The sequence below is a fragment of the Lathyrus oleraceus genome, chromosome 4 (assembly GCF_024323335.1).
Source record: "Lathyrus oleraceus cultivar Zhongwan6 chromosome 4, CAAS_Psat_ZW6_1.0, whole genome shotgun sequence".
NCBI classification, from domain to species: domain Eukaryota; kingdom Viridiplantae; phylum Streptophyta; class Magnoliopsida; order Fabales; family Fabaceae; genus Lathyrus; species Lathyrus oleraceus.
In genome coordinates, this window is record NC_066582.1 from 190,735,735 (window position 1) to 190,741,866 (window position 6,132).

Sequence of the window (6,132 nt, forward strand, 5' to 3'; positions counted from 1 at the left end):
AGGAGTCACAAAGGGCCTAAAAGAGTTTGAATGAGTGTTATTTCTTCTTGTCTTTTGAAATTTTAAGTCAATATGGTTAAGTTCATTTACAAGTTTGATTTAAGAAAAGAGTTTCAAAATGCAATGGCATAAAGCCCAAGTTTCTAATTTGAAATAAGGTCTAAGTTTTGAAATCACAAGAAAAGAAGGTTTTTGAAAAGGGGTAAAGATTTTGAAATTTAAGAAATGGGAGGAGATGAAGAGACTAATCCTAAGCATAAAATTTTAAAGTTAAGAGTTGAAAAGATTTGACCAATGAGATGCAATCCAATAGATAAGAATGTCATATAGAAACCCATTTTTCCTTTGGACTTTAAGTCAAGCAATATCAATAAACAAGTAGCAAGACGAGGAGCAAGGCATCAAAGAAAGATAGTCGCATCAAAGCTAGCAACTTCACATTCTTCTTCTTTATCTTCCCATGTATCATATGACATACCCCTTAAATGCCTCAGAATACGGCATTGGACACAGGTTCAAAGTAACATTTGCATCAAGACCATGTAGCAGATGAACTCAAAAGGATCTTAATATTTGCATCAGATGAAAGTTCACTTCACAATGACTTAGTTTCATAGATGTTGGCATTGGCCAAGTCCTTTTGCATAGGGAATGTTGCATAATTCTAAGTCCAAAGCTCAGATCAAATCCAACAGTCCACACAAACATTTTTTTTGGGGTTTTTGTTGTTTATTAAGTATCTTAAGGTCCTAAGACCACAAACACAAACAAGGTACACAAACAAATATATACAATCACAATATATATCTCAAGTGAGCAAAGTAAAAAATGGCATAAACATAAACAAGTTATATGATATGTAAAATGGCAAATGAAATGATCAATGACTTGAATTTAAAATACATATAGTAAATGACTTGAAATTAAAAGAAATAATAATAAAAGTTAGTCAAATTTTTAGTTGGTTAGATGTTATTGAAGTTTTGCTTTTCAATTGTTTAAGTCATCCTTTGGAGAACACTTAACCCTCTATTCACAAGCATGGATCCTTGAACCAAGACATCTTCCAAAGGAAGGAAAAAGGCCAAGTTTCCATACACTACCATGAAGGTGGGAAGACTTACAATCCCAATTACTAGAATGCTATGCCTTTTGGGTCAAAATTTAGCGTTATGTTAAGCAATCGTAATTGGACTTATGTAGAAGTCACAACTATCTGAGGTCGGGCAATAAATTTTTTGGTGTTAATGCATGTTAGAGATATGCTATAATGAACCATACTCCTAAAACATACCACACACAAAAAGAAAATGATCAAAGGAAGGACCTAATATTTACCATACTTGTATTGGTTCATCTAACATGAAGTTATTGATAAACCAATTAGCCTTAGCATATGGAGACCTCATTGGTCAATGAAGGGGTGGGATAAAATGGGATTGAAATGAAGAGGGATGGGAGATGAGACAAACACAAATTGGTCATGGGAGGAATTTTATTAAATTCAAATCGTTCATTCATTTTGGGAGATGAAATGTACATTTCATCAATCTCCTAAATCCAATGATTTTAATCCAACAAAAGTCAAATCAACCTTGACCATGGCCCAAACACATAGTCAAACTTCACAATTCAATAAAAATGGCTCAACATAATTTCTACACAATTAATCAATTAAAAATCAAATTAAAAATGCACTTAAATTAAATTATGTTTAATCAAAAATCTAAAACCTCTTCAAAACACCAAATAAATGGCCAATAAATTTATCATAGGTCAAACTACATCAAAGGACCTTAGACAAAAAATTTCATTATTTTTGAAAAGTCAGAAGTATTTTTAAACAATAAAAAATATGCATAAAAACAATAAATTCATGAAAACTATCAAAATTAATTCAAAAAATAATTATAATTCAGAAAATGAAAGAGGAAAATATTTGTAAATTTTTGGTGAAAGTCCTATATTTTTTTGGATTAAAAATAAGCAATTAAATGAAATATTCAGAAATTTAAAAAAAGGAGAGTCATCTGATCTCCTTCATTAATTGAGGTGGCAGATCAGATGGATGGAAATGCGCGTTCCACATGCGCTTCAGTCAACTATCCCACACACGTGGTAATTAAAAGCAACACACGAGATTAGAACAAATCAGTTGGATCCTATGGCTGAGATGCATGACAACACATCACCGGAGCAAGGGCTCCGATCTTCTTCTCCGGTGGACCTCACCGGACTGGTCCACCATCAACCATCACCAAAATGAAAAAGCAAGACATGGATTTAAACGAAAAATACTCAGGAGCTCGAATCTGGCCTCAATTTTGTCCAATTCCAAGTATATAAAAAGATACAGGGATTTGAATTTTGAGGATCATGAACTGAGTTGCTTCGATTTGACCTCAAAGCAACTCAATCTTCTTGCCTATATTGACAGGACTTCAGACAACCAAAAAATCAACAATAATGGTGGAGAATTAAGGGAGAATCAAAGAGACAAAATTCTAAAAAATCACCTTCAATGAAGCTTCAGATTGGCACGATCTTTCTTTCAATTATGCTTGGCCTTGCTTCAGATGCTTGATGGAAGTGAAATGGATCAAGGATAGGGATGGACTCTTGGAGTTTCAATCTCAAAATATATGGAGAATTGATACTCAATTTTCAAAGAAAATCCTCATGTTTATCCTTCAATGGTGAGGGTTTATGGTTGCAGGTTCAAAGCTCGGGCATGAGGTCCTTAATTTTGAGCAATGAGGGGATTATTTATAGGCCATGAGATTGATTTTCACATACTTCCAATTTTGAAAAAATTTGAAATTCTCCCTTGCATGGATGCATCGGCGTGCGCAAGGCCCATGAGATGATGTGATCTGATCCAAAATTCAATGTGCATCATGCTGAAATCATGTTAAAAGTCCATGCAAATGTGTATGAAAAATGGAAGTTGAAATTTTCCTGGCATACATGACGAGGTGGCTAAACGGACAGGTATTTCCCTTATACTTTTCAAAGTCAAGGACATTGAACTTCATTGGGATCTTGACATTCGGCACCAAGCAAAGTTCATCAGCAGTCTTACCGAACAAGTCCTTTCCTCTCAATGTCTTCAATTCCTCTCGCAGCTCAAGGAATTGATCCTTCATCTCGTCCATCTTCTCATAGACATCATGGCCCTCAGACGGCTCAAAATGATAGATGTTGTCCTCAACACGAGGCAGAGTGTGAACAACTAGAGGAGGAACGGACATGACCGGGCTAGATGCCGACATGGAAGCAAATGCAGGCGTAAACCTTTAAGGCATAAAATTCGGTGGCATTCCCCATGGGAGTCTAGCAGGCATAGTTGGCCCAGATTGAGTAGCAGCAATGGGTACAGTTGAAGTAGCAACCTCTGAGATGACATTCCTCTGAGGAGGAGGAGTTACAGGAGTTGGAGAAGACTGATTCTAAGCAGCTAGAACAAACTCCATCATAGCAGTTAGATGAGCAATCTCATCTTTCATCTATTTGTTCTCTTGTTCCGAATGTTCCATGATTCTTGGTTTATTGGCGTGAGTTTTGTATCAGGGAGTCAGCATGGCTGAAGCACAAAAGCATAACCAATAAGACATCTAGTAGAAACCTATTTATACAAATGATTCATAAAATGCAATATTTTGTTTATTTTTATTTTCAAGGAACATAGTATTTTATTTGCAAATATATAATAATAATAACAACAACTTGATTGACCATAAAAATCTCTTTTATTCATAAAATTTGGAAGGATTACACTGAGTATAGTTTCAGAAACCAAAATACAAATACAAGAGAAAAGGAAACTAATCATCCTAAGGATCCCCTAACAACAATGTCAGACGATCTAACTGATGGTGCGTACTTCCTTCGGATCTCGGTCTCAAAAGATGTCTGCATCTGAGCCTTCTAAAGGAAAAGCTGGTTAACAATCATCTTCCAAACACTGAAAGGATAAGGCATACTAGAAGATGATGGATCCTTTGGCTCTCTCTGTCTCTTCACTACTCGATCTTCAAGAAGCTCAATAAACGTATCTTTGTCCTTAGACTCCTCATGCTTTCGGCTTAAAGCATGGAACCACGCTTCCCACATGTCCTTCTCTTGCTTCATCTTGATGAGTGCGTCTTCCAACTCCTCTACATCTTGGTTAAGGAGAGTTGATGGCTCATCCACAACCATAGACATAGGTCTCTCATATGCATACGGCATCTTCAACTCCAAAGCTCTCTTCTTCACCCAAGTAGTGTAAGCTTCCAAGGCTACATAGTTGCGGGGACCAAGCTCGGATCTTCCTTTCCTATGCACATTATGCCAAGAATGTATCATCCTCTACTTCAAATGTTGGGGATGTTTACCCTTTAGTAGTTAATTCCTCCTTGTGTACCAATGAGAGACACATTAGAGAATTCACCACAACAATCAATAATATCCAAGCTACCCATCATAGAATCATACCAAACAATATCATCATTAGTGAGAGACATAAGTCTCTGAGACCACCGTAGACATTGTTTGTTCTCCACAAAAGAAGTTGTTTGAGGGAAGTACAAAATAAACCACTTGTACAGAAGAGGAACACAACACACAATAGTTCCACCACCTTTAGAATTCCTCAAATGCAAAGAGAAGTACATATCACCCAACAGAGTAAGCACATGATTCCCAATAAAGAAGATTCTAATGGCATTAACATTATCAAAATTGTCAATGTTAGGGAACAAGGATAATCCATAAATGAGCAACACAAATATGGTTTCGAAAGCATCCACGCTGCCGGCTTAAGCAAAGGTGGTAGCTTTCCCAATAAGGAACTCAGAAGTTAACCAAAAAAATCCTTCTTTCTTCACCCAATGAGCCTTAATCTCAGACTTCTTCAGATGAAGAGCTTCAGCTATGATATAAGATATGGGAATCTCCTTCAATCCACTAAAAGGCACCTTGTCAGAAATAGGTATTCCCAAGAGATGGGCATACTCCAATAACATAGGCACAAGCTAATAGTTGGTAAAAGTGAAGCAACAGTAGAGAGGATCATAAAACTGAACCAACACACTCAGAAATCCTTCAATCATATCAGCAGACAACACAGATAGAAGCTTCCCATGATGTTGCTTGAAGTCCAAGGGATCTAAAACAAAAGATGATAGCTTCCTTAGCTCTTTCAAATCAGGACATCTGAAACTGTACTTCTTAGTGTTTCTTCGTCCATAATCCATGGTCTGAAAATATTTGCAAATAAAACCTCAGTTCCTTGAAGTTACTTTTCGTGTGATGAATGTTATGATGCGCATGAATGCATGAATGCAACAATCACAAATAAGGGATCACACACAAGGCAAACAAACAAAGGTCGAGGGATGAATCAAGTCATTGTCAAGATCAATCATCCATTTTGGTGGATTATGGTTTTCACCTTATCAACACCCAAGTTCCATTGATATTGACAAGACTTGATTGGATCAACCAAGAATCAAGGGTTCGTTGTCAGTCACGAGCATGAAGTCGGGTTAAGAACCATCCCAAAGGAGTGTACTATGGATAAAACCTGTAGATCATGTTCTAAAAAGTTCCCAGAGTCTTAATTCCATCTATCTGATATTATAGGTTAGGATGACTGACTCATCAACCCATAATATTCTCAAGAGAAACTCGTCTGAGCGTAGTATCACGTAACAACAGTTATCAAGTCTACACTTGAACAACCTCCGCACTACGTCCTAAATAGGCCAAGTTGGGTTAAATGTTCTACGGTCCTCAGCTTCTCAGACCCCAAATTAGAGAAAGTAATGCCTAACCACAAATAACTTGTGTGACATTCATAACTCCAAAAGGGTCTCCACTGAGTAGATGGGTATTAAGCCAACTTGTTAAGGACTACTCCACACAAGTCGAACATGACTATACCATCCTCCTATCTTAATCGCACTCAAGTTCGGGTTAGAACATTTCTCACCACTCAAAGATCACCAAGCACAACAGGAAGATTATATCACACAAATAAGTATACAAACATAAAATATACAAATATATACACATAAAAAAGTAGGCTAAACCCACTGAGGACTACTCCCCAGCAGAGTCTCCACTTAATTTCTGTAGCGGTAAATTCAT